Genomic DNA, 16,240 nt, shown 5'->3' on the forward strand with positions numbered 1-16,240 from the left:
AGGTGAAATGCAATACTTTGTATGAAAAGATATATTCATAATGAACATATTTCTGCAGGCGACAAAATTTTTATATAAAGTAATGCAACTGGATTTCAGGTTTACAAGTGTAGGGTTACTAGTGTAAAATCATTACAAGTGTTTTACGGTAGATAAAATAACTGAGCGCATATGAAAGATGACTCTATTGAGCCCATTTTACATCGTCAAACTTTTCCATCAAATATTGTATCAAACTTTTCTTTGACGGTAATTTGGTCAAATAAGTTGGGTAAAACTTTCGCACCCATTATAAACGATCAAATATAAAGGTAAATATCATTGCTCAATTGTTTATATTTCTTGATTCAGTTGTTAGGTTACATGAACGTATATGTGAGTTTTATGGTGGCACCTGCTGGTGTAACTATAATGAACAAAGTTGTAGAAATGAATGGAATGACTATTCACAGCTACTTCTATCTCATTTCCCTCCTTTATTGCTATTCCCAAATAAATCTTATTTTGATGGTTCATTTCTTGTTCAGTAAATACGTATGAATCTATATTCTATTTAGTGGTCCGATGCTTAAATTTCGTTTAATTCAGTTAATTTTCGAGTAACATTTGTAACTTAGGGGCACTGATTAAGAATATATAGTCCGTCATAAAAAAATGTCAGGCTATTGTTTAGCTTTGGGGGCTAGGTTTTTAATTGACCTTTTTGCGATTTTCTATTCACATTCGGTTAGATTAGGTTAATATAATTTAATTCCCACAGTATTCCCGAGCGAGCGTTAGCGAGTAAAGGCGGGTTAGAGTCTCGCAGGGCACATTGTTTTTCTGTCTTCGTTAGTGTTGGACCCCATTACTAAACAATTACCAAATGTTAGGTTTTACAGTTAAAGAGGGGAGAGTACATACAGTATTAACGAGGGTTCTGTAGGACATTAAATTCCGGGGGAATTTTCCAGTGTAGGAAACTACTAATTTATATTTAGAAATGCGAAAATATTACGCACTCTAACCTATTTTGATTTTATGCAACATCAAGTGTTTTTTCGCACTATCCTCATTTTGGCTCTCATCTTCAGTTATTGATGCCTCTGCCTCTTGCGAACAAAACCCTGTGCTAACTTGTGGGTCCCATGCTGTGCTCCTGCTCTGAATCGGTTAAATATCATCCTCGCTATTAATGGCCACCTATCAAAAGTTGCTTTTACTGCAGTCTCTTTTTAAATGATATTCGTTCGATGCGTATTTACACCTTAAAGGTCTTCACTACTGCGTAATTAAATTACCGCTAATTTTAGAGTTTTTCTGTAATATCCTCAAAGCAAATAAAAATATCCGAAAACCAGAAACGTGAACTAAACAATACGATTTTGCGTGTGATACCGTTATCACAACTCATCTATCTGCTTTCGATTTGCAACTGTAGATAGATTTAACAGTTTTGCGGGTCCTGTAAATAGCGGCATACCAAAAGCTGATAGGCGAATTGTAGTAAAAGTATCACATGCAGAATTGTATTGTCTAGTTCACTACGTTTCTGCTTTTCGAATATTTTTATTAGTTTTGAAGATATTACAGAAAAACTAAAATTAGCGGTAGTTTAATTTCGTTGAAGTGAAGACCCTTAAAGAAAGTCCTCGTAAAGTGAATCTGCACTCATGAATGCAACTTTTACCCTGAGAAACAATTTTTAAGGCATTACGAATTAATTTCGTGAAGAAATAACTACACATAATAAGATAGCACATGATCATTCCAGACACATCATATACAGGCATATTGTCAATCTGTACGCAATAATCTGAGCATGCACCAAAGTAATAACATGTCAGAACGTCTTAAGAAATCATTTAAATCAAGAAAAGTGAAAGAAATGTTTGCTTTTAGAAAAAATCACGGAATATTCTCAATCTACACCAATTTTGGGAAGTCGCCTGTGGTACTTAGCCTTAATATTCTTTAATTTTATAGTTATACAAAACAGATTACTGTTAGTATGCATCAAAAGAATGTCAACTGCTTTCCGTGTCCACATACTCGATTTTAGTGCCACCGCATAGTGATTTTCGTTTGTTTTCTTTGATACAATGTTGGATAGAAATAGAACAAGTTCTAATTTAGAACAGTTGTATCAAATGTTGTAACCAACCCAAAACTTGCATACAACTTGGTATCATACATGTTCAAATTCCACTTTGATGAAATATTTGATACAATATATGATGGAATATTTGTTCGTCTATAACGGGCTTTAGATATTATTTTCCACCGGCGGTGTATTCCTGCACAATGTACAGAAGCTGTATTTTATGTTTACATGTGCGACGTTACTAGTGTAAAGCCATGACAAATGCTATGGATACTCGCATATTTGCCAAAATTCACTTCCTTTTCACTATCCTCGTTTACGAGTATACCCACCATTGCGGACGCGGTACCACGCGGGCCCACCAGCTACGTCCTTTCTGATTCAGGTGGCATTCGTGCTTTTTAGTGGCCAGTTAGCAGAGGTTGGTTTGTGCTTTTGCACTGTAGTTCTTAAGCCGTACAACCGGAAACCGTATTTATACACAAGTCGGAAAAGAATTGTAATATATCAAAATTTATCTCTGGTGGCTCCCTTGAATTTTATCTATGTCAAGTGATATATTTTCATGTCGCCCAGCGTAAATCTTTTAGAAGACAATAAGAAGGGAATTTGTGAAAGAATTACAATTTTTCAACAATTGTTTCTAGTGGCGCGCCATAACTATACCTGCACGAAATACATTCTCAATAATAATAATAATAATAATAATAACTGCGTTGACTTTCGCAACTTTAAGTGAATGTATAATTTGGGAAGGGCAGGGGGGCCCAAGGAAGGCACCCATATAAACATATCTTTCCAACCTGAATATTGAATTTCATCTGTAAATTTTGCAAAACTAGGCGTGTTTCAACTTGATCAGCACAAAACTACTATCTTCTTTTGCATTTAGAAATGAATTGTGGATAGAAATTGGAAAAGTGAACAATTTGGTCATAGATTATTGGATATAGTAAAAACTGAAAGTTACTTTGGTGAAAATGTTTAACTTGGATTATTTATGTTAATGATAAGAAAACGAAGAATAGATTCTTCTGCTTCGCAGTTTGTACAGTACGTGTAAATATATCTAATCAGCTGATAAGTGTCAAGGTGTCGATTATTATTAATCTAGTCGTGTTTATATGCATTTTTTTCTGTGTGGTAAATATTATATAGGTATGGTAGTGTTAATGATTTTTTAAATTATGACAATTGGGATAAATCATACGTTACAATTCCAATACAAAATTTCTCTTTTTACGATAGTCCGTTCTAGTATTGATGTAAATAGGCTACCCAGACATTTTAGTCTGCAGGTAGGCGTTCTAACTTCGTTACGCGCCTTTGATGTATTGGCGTATTGATTTAACCCATCCCTTCATCCTATCAATCGATGTTGCATGAGAATTTTTATCAAACAAATATCCTTCGATGATTCATAGTAATTGTGTGTGATATTTGGGCACTGGAATTGAGAAAGTAATGATCGTTCTGTATTAATACTGATTTCTATCTTACTTTCTTGTAAAGAGTTTTGTTACTCAAAACTACGAAAATTTTGTCATCTTTCTCAGATTATTTTTGCTTTACAGACATCTTTACTTAAAAATAAATAAAACGATTCTATTATGTTTGATCAACTATTGAGTGAATATAGTTGCACATTGACGGGTTGACGGGCACATCTTAACAGATAGAAATAAAACTTTTTGGGCACAAATCGTCTCCAACATATATAATAATGCGGTACTGACTTTTTAACAGCCAATCATACAAAACATGGCTTCTTTTATATATGCACTTAACTCTTAATGCCATAATAGATTCAGTATAATAATGGATTGCCAATTTGCTCGAGGAGATTTGTTTCATAACCGAACTAGGAAGAATTACATTTTATGGCAAACATAATGCATTGTTTCGATTCACTACTCCTAATACGCGTGCAGTTTATATATATATATATATATATGGATCCATAGTATAACTAGTAGTAGTAGTAGTTGGGAAATTACAATTTTCGTACGATTTTCGTATAAATACAGCGTCCGAATGTATGCCAGAAAAGACAGTGCGAAAGACACAAACCAACCTGTGCTATGAAGTCACTAAAAGGTACGGAATGTTATGAAAGAGAGTCTGGGTAGAGCAAATCTAGTGCCAAGAGCGAAAGACACAAACCAACCTGTGCTATGAGGTCACTAAAAGGTACGGAATGCTATCAAAGAGAGTCTGGGCAGAGCAAAACTGTTGCTTCAGCGTGGGGGATACATCTGAAGGAAGTAAGCGCGTCAGCGGTGGTGAGTATACGCGTTAGCTAGCGTAATGAAAACACGAGGGATTTTGCAGTGGTACGAGTTCCAATAGCACTTGTAATAATTTCACACTAGTAACGCTACACTTGTAACTTGGTTAGTGTAAATATAAAATCCAGCTTTTGTAGACTGTGTAGAAATACTTTGCCGGTGCAAAATGGTATTTAATGCAGTCATCTTTCATCTGTACTCACTTATTTTAACCGTCGTAAAGCACTTATAATGATTTTACACTACGAACTATATACTTCTAAATCTGAAACACTACTTTATTATTCAGTATTTATTTCTGACGCCTGCAGAAATTTGATCCTTATAAACTTGCCTCCCCCTGCAAAGTATAAGATTTTACCTGTAAATGTGCCTAAACTTGACCAACACCACTTAATTAATTATATAGGTCTACTTAACTGCAATTTATTGCTATAAATGTGATTATCTATCTATATATACACACCAAATTAACCAGTCAACACTTTTTTCCGTGACAGAATCGCTGTTATCGTTGCTTTCTCATTCAATATTGCCCTTTATGTAGTGAACAATACTTCCTTTATAAATTAACTCCTGCCAGTGAAAGTATTAGGTGAGCAGGACTAATCTGCAGGAAGATAGGAATGTGTTATTTATTTCAAATTCTTGTAAACACGGAAATTACTTTCAGTCACATGCTACCATAGGTGTCTATTGGCTGATTACCATAGCAATGCTTTCATCAATTCAATTTTTAAAATATAATCAGTTGAATTACATCCACATCATCACATTGTCATCGTAATCAAAATGTAAATCTAATTAAAATTCATTTGTTTTAAACAAAGTACGAAATCCATAGTTTGATAACATTTCCCCCTAAACTTTACTTTTACGTGTAGTATACATTTTTATGGTTTTAATTATTTATTGCGACACATTTGACCTATGTTATTGATTCTTTTTTTTTTCTTTCAAAACATTCATGATTTTAACATAGAATCAGAAATAAGAACGCCATTCAATAGCATAAGCGTATTTAAAACAAAGGAATTGATTCATGAATTATAAAGAAACATACATGATAACTAGAATAAACAGTGTTTGCCATAAAGTATAATGAAATATAAAAGCCAACAGAGAAGTGCAGGGTGACGTGCGACTAACATATATGATTAGGGCGCCGAGGACGCAGCGGCGGGTACTATTTGATGTCATGATATCGAAAAACATATTACACACGTCTATATTAGATATTGGAGTAAACATAGTGTATGCAATGCATCCCTTATGGAGGATTATATGATGCTCATGAATTCATTATTTCTAGTCCATTATTATAGTTTTGCTGCTTGCATACGCTGTATGTTCTTGTTAGACGTTACTCTTTCTTTAAAAAGTAATAAACTTTACTTGTAAAATTTCCATTTTATGCTTGGCTATCAACAGTCTGCAATGCTTACTTTATTACTGATTTTACATTTTACAAGGGTGAACAATGATGATCGCTAGAAAATTACAGATGTCTTTCTTTAACTTAAAATGAAGTAAATCTTGTCATTTGGAACTTTGCAATCATTCACCTAGATATGCAGATAAAGAATCTCGAGGCCACAAACTAATAATTCCAAATATTGATGTTTTGGACAAAATCGTTTTCTAATGTCTTATAAATTGTTAATTGTAGTAGCAATTGTTCTGTTTTGGTTAGGTGTCCGTGCATGTGTGATCATGTTTCTTAATCCACCAAGAATGTCGTAGCGTGTGCGAACGTAGGCATGCAAGTGGTAGAGAGAGTTATGATACTGATTCACGAAGCCAGGTACCGCGATGTGAGGCGAATAGAGCTGAGGTTTGGTACATTTATGTCGTAGGGAAGGTAGTTGTTCACTTACAGTATAATATAGTCTATTATGAAAATATATTAGAACAAGAATGTATAAACTTATTTTTCATGCTGTTTGCCTCTCATATTTTTATGTTCTTTCGTAATTTCAAGCATTTTCTCCGACAGCATTAGATTTTTGACACAATATTACTGCGTAACATAGTCTGTTCTAAACATATATTGGTCCAAACGCAATTTATAACTTACCTCTGTCAACTTCATTTCATGTAGGTAGTAATTCTTCCTTCACAGTCCTTGATGTGCACTCAGTTGTGCTTGTATGACCTTTTTTTAAGTTTTGGGTAGTATCTTGATTGTCTGGTGCTTACGACCTTTGTCAGCAGCGAGGCTATATAGGACTGCACCTTCACCTATTCCATGAGAATCACCCCTAATCGAATCAGAAACCTCGTTATCAAGGGCACATGATCTATTTATTGAAATATATTGAAGTGATTTTAATTAACTTACGCATATGCCTTCCCCCAACCTTTCCATACATACTTATCGTTTGTATGGAACACATTGCAATACCTCAAATTGCTCACGTGGTAACGTTTCTTGTCGATTTTTTCTCCAGTATTTCAAGTAAGACACTCGACAACTCATCTTCACGGGTACACAACAGCTGTGTCCGTCCGTGAATCTGTTGACTGGATTGGAGCAAGAGCGGTAGGAAATAACGATAAAACGGGATTTTGGAATTAACTTAGGCCCCAAGAATAGCTCCATCTCATCCGTTTACCTTCTACTCAAACCTGAATAGTAGAAATCAACGATTTCTGGTTCCAGCGTTGGTCGCCATAGATCAAAAACGGTAATAGATGGCGATAAGCAGTTTCTTGGAGTCGATCAAGCATCTCAATAAAAGATACTGTCTTAACCCTACTAGTCTACTAAAACCAAAAGTGATAAAAAAAAATGATAGACTCCGAAACTGACTTAGCGGACGCGGGAAATGACATTAATGGTTCCTATTTAGATTCCTTGTCAGCAGAAGCTATATAGGACAAAACTTACATTACTGTTTAAAGTGAAATCTGAACAACTGGTGTGTTTGCTGTTCTCCAACCAAGAAGTAAACCTTGGGCCTCGTGCTTCAGAGGCACGCAGGCGTGCTATGTACTAAACTAGCGAGAAGGGCTGTGAAAAATAATAGTCGATGAAAAAATAGCTTTTATCTGTGTTCTGCGTTTGGGTAACCATGAAAACTCCGAACACGACAGGAACGCCATGAACCACATCTTCATTCCATCAATTATTTAACAAGGATTATATTACGCCCAATAAGGCTATTAACCTAGAGATCAAAAGGTGAAAACAGTGGCCTAGTCGAAGAGTAGTGTTATCTCTAATTCGAGTGATTCTCATTTCGATTCTTTACATGAGAGTGTATAGTGAGGAACATTTCCTGTGGATTGCAGAACATTGCAGAGTGACGTTAACGAAAGTTTGCATTTCAGTGCAGGACGTCGTGTGGGATATAAAACTAAAACATTCAAGTTATTATGAGAAAACAATCATGGGACAGTGTCTTTCAATATACATGAGATATTCTTATAATTATTTAGTTTGCTAAACTCTTGAGTTACTTTCAACATGTTAAAACAGTTACAAGATTTTCTTTTAAAAAATTGAAGTAACTGAATATAATATTTACATTAAAAAAGAAAGAAAAAAAACGAATAATTCCTTATTTGAGAAACTTGTTAATCTACGATTAAGTCACTATATTTCGTTCTTTTCATTTGTAGGTTAACTAGATGTAGGGACATAAATGCGTATGTGTAATAATTGGTAGAATGAAAAAAAATCAGAAACATATAAGAATGTCTTAAGCCAGTGATTCCGAAACAATTTAGATTCAGGACGTCCTTAATTGCAAGAATTTTCCATGGTCTCCCAGAGAGAGAATATTGATCTAATACTCAATTTAAATTCTAACATCGACTGATAATTTGCTGCGTTCTCTAAGCCAAAGTCAATAAACAAACAATTATGAAACTTAGATGAAGAATCGACCTTGAAACAAACTCTTAACTCCTCTAGAGTAGAGAAATTCCCATTTGAAAATATGATGATATTCAAACCTTTCATACAGCTGGTTCTGGGTTGATCTTAGTACATCTTTCATCTGCTCATTCTGATGGTCCTTATGTTGAATATCACATTGTTGTTAACCTGGTAACTTGTATAATTACCGAGGCTGGTTAAATGATACTGTTAAATCAGGTCTCCTTGAGGTGGGAAAGTGTGGTTGGAAACGGCGTATGGTTTTTTGAATTGATTTTGCATTATGATTTGTGCATCCGCCAACTTCATCCGATTCATGTTCTCCCGAGTGGTGATTCGGAGCCAATGTTAAATAATAGTAAGTTCAGTCCTTCGTAACCTCTGTGCTGCATTAGGACGCACAACAAAAGTTAAAAAAAAAAAAAAAAAAAAAAAAAAAAAAAACTAAAAATTAAATACCTAGGTATATAATTCATGTGGACGACAACACTGTAACAATTTCTAAAAGGGGGGGGGGGAGAAAGAAACTAATGTGAGTCACTCTGGTAAAATGTTTTAATCTGCACTTCTGCTAAGAATAATAGTGCTTATATTGTAATATTGTTATAGAATCATAGAATTACAATACTTGCTAAGAAATGTAACTTGTATCATGTTCCATAAATCCTAACGCAGATTGGTTGACATATTGCCATAAGTTTAAGTTTCCTCGAGCACCAAGGCTAAGTGAGTCATTGACCTACAGCTTAACATTGAATCCGAGCCACATGAGCTCCCATTAGAAGTAAAATTCAGTCTCCTTCGCCAAAGATGTGTATGCTAACCACATATCCACGAGGAAATTCCTTAATACAGATGTTACCAGTTTATGTCGAGTAATAATATATCGTAAATGTTGGAATTTTAGTTCGTCATTTGTGTACTTTACTAATTGTTTGTTATCCGATCCTCGATAAGTTCGGAAACTGTCTCGTTGTACTTATTCGTTCCATTTCGAATGCATCAATAATTCAGAGTCGTCTACCGGGAAAACCAAATATCATGTCTCCGGACCTGTATTATTTCACACTTCATTCTTGTATTATTTCAAGTCATTGATTTGAACCTGGCGACTCCTGCGGGCTGTCGGGAAAACATGAAGATGAGGCGTAGCATCATCTAAGCGGAAGAATTATCGTTGCACAGGACCACAAACTGGTTTTACAAAGTATCCTAGTTGTTAACGCGCTCAGCTTAGGTAGAAAGGGTCTAGGTTTAGAGTCCTGTTTTCGTTAGTCTAAAGGGCGTAATGTGTGGTATATAAATAAATTGGGCATTTGATTTTAAGATAGTAGATTGTTAGAGATACTTGAAATAACGAAAAGTGGTAAAGTATTCATTTCAGACGATGAACTTTCGAAGGGGTAGAGTATTTACTTAAGGACGCTACGTGATATGTGTTACATAAAAGAATAAAAATGTACTAACCTCACAGAGGTTAATACATTTTTATTTTTTAAAGGGGCAGATTAGTTTCTGCAGTATTTTTCTTTATTTCGTAGCATTCTTTATTATGAGAAGCGTTAATTTCTGTCATTTTACTAGTAGCCAGGATTTGAGAAATTTTCTTGTGACCTAGGAGTTAGTTCTGGAAACCAGACACCACAATAATACGAATCAAATTTGATACATAAGTCTACATCTTTGGCTTTAAATGATAGTTAGGAGTGGAACAAATATATACACACACCTCAGTTTACAGGTTCTAGTTTGAGCATTGAAATACCAGTTGTCCACTTTCATGGATGAATCAAACTCTTCTAGTGATGTGTCGTTCATGTTACAGTTCAAGGTAAATTGGAAACTTTGAACTTTATAATGGATTTATTATGATTTGTTCTTAATCCATTCAGGTACATAAAAGTTAAGTACTTGCAGATAAAAACTGGAAATGCTAACGGCAAGAAAGCCAGGAACGGCGCCAGAAACACTTGATGGGGTGGGCGGAAAGAGATGGACCTAGTTACTGGGTGGGCGGACAATGAAAATGAGAAGTAAGCAATGTAGATATTTTTTGACAATTAAGTTTTAATTTTTTATACTCTTTAGTTAGCTAAGGTTCAGGCCGAAATAGGGAGGAACAAGGATGTGGAAAAAACTGTCTTGGTCTTGTAGAAGGTACAATTCCGGCATTCGCCTGGTGGGACTGAAGAAATGCAGGACTTAGGATGGGCTGCGGTACGTGACGTTTGGGCGCGAAGCCACTTGGGCGCCAGACGTTTGGGCGCGAGTTAAATTAAAAAGTCATTATGTTAGGCGCTGAGTACTAAGTTTTAATCAAGATATCACAAGGTGTCTACTGTTGTGGAAGTCCTTGAATTATACTGGATTTTGTTTTACATACTAGAAATACTGGAATTTCAAAATTCTAAAACTGAATTAACAATTAAATTTTGTAAATTTAAGTTTCAACTAAAGTTAAGTGTGCTTTTTATTTGATAACTTTTCAAGCCAAAGGTAAGTAGACCAGACTAAATATGATTGAAAGCATTACATACATAGTGAGCCTATTCCAATGCCTTCTACTGTAGTTATGCAATAAGTGTGAATGTCAAACACATTTCTAGTGGCTAAATGACGAATATATGTACACTTAACTATTATTTCTGACTTTGAAATCGTTCCTTTTTTCCTTTCGCCACTTTATTTAATGCAGATTAAATGCTTACAGTGGGACGAAAAAAAAGTGTGTTAAGTTTTGATTTTTATATTGGAATGTTAATAAGAAAATATCAGAAATACGGCATACTCCAGTTCCTAAACTCAATGTCTTAGACACCCTGTATTAACATCTTTCCCTCAACTCGATTAGGATTTAGGATTTTTAGATTTCTGGAGTCTCGGGATCTAAGGCCATTTAGCCCGTCACGTTTGCGGGAGCACACTATTCGGGGAAAGGGAAGGAAGAAAGGATTGGAGAAGGGAGGAAACAACCTGGACCTATAAATTAGGTACCACCCCGGCAATTGTCTGGCGTGAATGAGGAAAACCTCATTCAGGGTGGCTGGCCTGAAAAAGCGTTTTACACTTTTTCGACCGAGTGCCCCCAACGGGAATCGAACCCGGGAATTTCTCACCGAAGGCGAGAGCGTTAGCGCCTACGCTACGCGGGGCCACTTCTCTTAACTCGAGTGCGCGGAAATCTTTTATTGGTAGTTCTTTATTGGACTTAAGGGAGAAAAGAGTTTGGCAAACGTAATACGAAAGAAAACAAATATTAACATTCATAAGTATGTAATTACTAACTTAAAAATAAAATCAAACATTAAATCAATATGTTTTAATTAACATTAAGAAAATTATTAACAGTTCGTCTGGTTTTTTCATTTCCTAGCTTTCTTATATAATACAAAAACTAAATCAGAAGTACAAAATTCGTGAACAAGCGAAAAATCAATCCATGGCGAGGTTAGGCAACAAATACCACAAACGCATTAAGCTATTTAATTTAGATGAATAAATAAGATAGAGATAGAAAATATACAGATTAATGAGGTGAGATAAAGATAGAAGTGTAGGAAATGTATATATATCTTAATTCGCGCTTAGTTTTCAGTGCCTAGCTTACTTTATATGACGTGAATTGTGATTTTTACTATGTACCTCGCGCCCAAACGTCTGGCGCCTAAACGGCTTTGCGCCCAAACGTCTGGCGCCCAAACGGCAGCGCCGAAACGTCCGCGTCCAAATGGTGGCGCCCAAACGTCCTGTCCCGGATGGGCTGCGGGAGCTCGTAGCTATATGCTCGACCTATCGAATTTCACGTGGAAGACACACTACCTCTACTTCCAATTTTTTAAAACAATAATAACGGTGTGTACTGTGTAGTCGATGAAGTTCAAGACAGCTTTACCTTCTTTCTCTTCAAGAATGCACATGAATGCATAGAAATAAAATAAAGTTCAAAAACAGAGACTAACAGATAATACTCTACCTTTCGTTAATAATACAGGGTTTTCATAAAGTCTGGACGGATTTAATTCGCTTATAATTTACATAAAAATGCTCATATTGAAATCAAATAAAGTGCAAACGGTAGCGGAAGGATTAAATTTTTACCTGTAATCTGCACCAGCTCAGTTCATTCACCGCCACACCTCCAACTGGGCGCCATTTACGTCCACACATTCGCGTAGGCGGCGCTGGAATCCACTCACAGCGTTCCGCCGTGTTTGATCCGAAATGCCAGCCACAGACGCCCTGATTTTGTCCTTTAAGTTCTCCAAACCACTGGGCTTCTTTGCATAAACTTCCGTTTTCACATGACCCCAAAACCAGAAGTTGCAGGGGGTAAGGTCGGGTGATCTTATGGAATGGATGGAATTTGGTAAGAAACTGACACTTGCCCTTCCTCTCCCTCTCTCAACGTGTTCAGAGTTGTCGCTTATCTAACAGTGTTGCCAACTAAAAGTTTGATCCTTCCGCTACTGTTTGCACTATATTTGATTTCATTATGAGCATTTTTATGAAAATTATAAGCAAATTAAATCCGTCCAGACTTTATGAAAACCCTGTATAAAATACACAATAAGTAGCTAAAGTAAAACAAGGATAAAATAGAGTACTGCAAACATTTTTATTTTTGAAGGATTTATTACAAGAAAGCAAGAGACAAAAAAAAAAAAAAACTTATATTTTCTCTAATATATTCTTAATTTGTGCACATTAGATTTTTTGACGTGATCTCTATATGCAACAGCAAAGACCTATGTTACTAAAAGAATAGAGAAATTCGACAGCATAATTGTTTGACCATACTTTATACAGAAATCTTTGAAACTGAAGCAAGTTAAAAAAAAATGATAAAGAAGTAAATAGCAATTAACAAAACTTCATCATAAACAACACATAAACAACAACGTATTTTAAACTATGAAGGGCTGATCACATGATACGAACAAGCTTACAATAAACTCTTATACCTGCACTTTAATGAAGTTCAATGCGTCTATTGTTATGTCCAGCATGGAATGTGTTTAGCACATCCTCTACAGCAATATTCATTACAAGTTTTATTTCTACCGAAAGGAAACAAAGATCGCTTAGCCGACCGTTTACCATTCGATTTCTTAGATGTGTTTTAACCCGTGTAAGACACGAGAAAGAACGCTTACGTGGTGAACTAGATACAGTAATAGTGACAGCAATTATGGCTGATTTGTGAATTTCATGAAAAGCAATTTTGAAACGATTTATCACTTCAGTAAACTGAGAAACGGAGGTAATTTGCATTGCTTTTCCTCCTCATAACGTTTCAAAACTTTCGGGAGAAGTTTCAGTTCCACCTCTACACTATCGACATCACATCCATAATGACGCGCAATTGGTTCAATTTTCTCAAATGACAGGAAGTGTTCACTTTTAGGGTGAAGACTGCTTATCCCACATAAAATAGGGCCTACCTGCATTTTCTGTAAAACGCCTATTCATTTCTGAAAGTATTCTGTCAAGTACAGGAAGAAATATCCTAGTCTGTAGTCTTCTTGCGATTGGATATCTTCTTCCTCAACCGATATTTGCTCAGTCATAATATACTAACATAAATGGGGCATTGAGCGTGTTCTGGACATAGACATCCACAATAACAAGGTTTAATCTATGGTTCATACAATGGATACACTCGTAAATGGCTTAAGGTACTTCTTGCTTAATTAGTGCTTGGACTCCACGAGATTGCCCACTCAAAACGTTGACTCCATCGCATGTTTGACAAACACAGTTTTCTAGAAGAATACCCAACTGCACAGTTTCTTTCACATACCGATACAGTGACTCGGAATCTAAATTTTCAGCAGGATGGAAATCAAGGAATTTCTCATGCACCACTTTACTTATGTCCTTTGATTCATCTATCAATAGACTATAATACTTTGCCTGTTCAACTTCGCCCTTAATTGTTTCTTTAGCTAACTTACAAAAAGCCGCCAACAATTCGTCCTGGATTGATGTATACCCCTAAATATTTTGCGTTTTTTTTTTTTTTTTTTTTTTTTTTTTTTTTTTTTTTTTGAGCATTAAGCAATTTCTTATGTAGGATCTCATCAGTCTTAGCAACTAACGAAACCAGTTCGAGGAAATTTCCCCTATTTTCACTTCCTCCTCCCTGTTGCCCCTTTGTGCAATTCCCTGCACCGCGGTGTAGCGTAATAAATCAGCAAGACGCGCAATATACTGACTGTTTTCCCTGGCGGTCATACACTTCACTTACACATGTGGCGACAGATACATTTCTACCTAAGGATTTAATTTGTTTGAACGAAGCCCAAGCAATCTGAGATTTGTAATGCTCGCTGTTTTCGTGCTTTCGAAAAACTGAGTCCTTCTACATAGCTCTTTTCCAGTTTTTATAACCAACTGCTGTAAATATATCAATCTTCCTTTTTCTTTTTGTTCGGCAATGAAAACATTCTACAAGGAAAACAAAAAGCTGCATTTTCCTGTACACTGTACCCAATCCACGGAAATGTGTTATACCATTCACTTTTGCATGATCGATTGTCCCTGCCGTATTTTATTGTGGGATAATGATGCAAATGTAGTTGGTGGGGTTTGTCGGATGGAAATTCTGCTAAATCGTTGACATGATTAATACAACTAGGGATTTTGGTTTTGCAGAAAGATCCCTCTGTTTTCACTGACAAATCCTTAGTAGTATCTTCAGAAGCACTGCTGTCGTCTTCGCTCTCTCCATCATCTAGTCCATTTTCACTTTCTTCGAAATCGAACACTTCAAATTGCGAATCCTGGCTGTCACTGGTGCTGTCGACATCGGTTTTTGAAAAAACCGAAAACCGGTTTTTGAAAAAAGTGAAATTTCATAAAACCGAAATGTCGGTTTTGAAACCTGCTTTTGCGGTTTCGGTTTTCAAAACCGCTTTTACGGTTTCGGTTTTCAAAACCGCATTTGCGGTTTCCGTTTTAAAAACCGCGTTTGCGGTTTTCGGTTTTCAGAAAAGCAGTTTTGTCAAAAACCGAAAACCGCAAATGTCACAAAAATTCGACAGCACTAGTTGTCACATGTATTCGTATTTTTTGTCTTTTTCTCCATTGAAGAAGAAGGATTATCACTCACGTCAACGGATTGAAAATCGTTCTTCTTTGAACACGAGGAAGACACAGCCTGAGCAGAAATCGCTGATAAGGTTTTTTTTTTTAACATATTAGCTGAGCAAGCACAGACCGCCGAGACTTTTGAACGCAACAGAGATCAACTCAACAATGCTATAATAAGGGTTTTTACAAATCTGCTTAATGCCACACGGGTAAGACATGCGGTAGATTGCTGTAAACAATTGCAAGTTGCAACCCTTTTTTAAGAAGCAATCGCGCCGACACAAAGCACTACTCCGCTCCCTCTCTTTCTGAAATGAGACAATAGACAAGTCCCCAGTCCTGTCCATTATTTAGTCATCATTTTAAAAAGCACTGCCTTTTTCCCAGCGCAGCACATACAAACACAGGATTTCAATAGCACGATTTTGTGTGGGTGTGTGTCTGTTAAACTTTAATTCATTAATCACAACTTTTGGCATCATTATATTACTACAAGTATCTGTCTTAAAATGATTGTTCATTGCAGAGTTAAATAGAGTCACCTTCATTATTCTACTTCTGTTGGGGTGGGCGGATGGGTGGGCGAGGTCATCCATCGGATGGGCGGTCGCCCATCCCCGCCCACCCTTAACGCCGTCCCTGAAGAAAGCTAGGGCCAGACTCATATTTCCAATCGCCCGGGCAACCTGACTACCAGGATTTTTCGAGTTGTGCTTGTAAATGTTTGAAGACTATAAAGAAACGCAATAGATTATTATTATTTTTATTTTTATTATTATTATTATTATTATTTTTTTTTTTTTCAAAATACTACCTAGGGATTTGCTTAATGTTAAAAGAGAGACACCTAGGTAAGAATGGCCATCATCAAGAGCTGAACTAACCATTTCTATT

At 36.0% G+C, this 16,240-nt stretch overlaps 1 protein-coding gene across 5 annotated transcripts in view; it reads left to right on the top strand.

Annotated features, from left to right (window-relative positions):
* The first annotated feature begins 3,025 nt into the window (after positions 1-3,025).
* The window catches only part of Snx21 (Sorting nexin 21), a 62,617-nt gene continuing 49,402 nt past the window's right edge, over positions 3,026-16,240 (top strand). For 2 of the 5 annotated variants that reach the window (XM_081761075.1, XM_081761064.1), the window contains exon 1: positions 3,135-3,241. The gene's annotated coding sequence lies outside the window, so the exon portion shown is untranslated. Of the gene's footprint in view, positions 3,242-16,240 lie in introns of all 5 variants that reach the window. The other 3 variants (XM_081761074.1, XM_081761068.1, XM_081761070.1) reach the window with 3 other exon arrangements.

This window comes from Thermobia domestica, chromosome 1 (assembly GCF_964235325.1).
Source record: "Thermobia domestica chromosome 1, izTheDome1.hap1.1, whole genome shotgun sequence".
In the NCBI taxonomy this organism is placed as follows: domain Eukaryota; kingdom Metazoa; phylum Arthropoda; class Insecta; order Zygentoma; family Lepismatidae; genus Thermobia; species Thermobia domestica.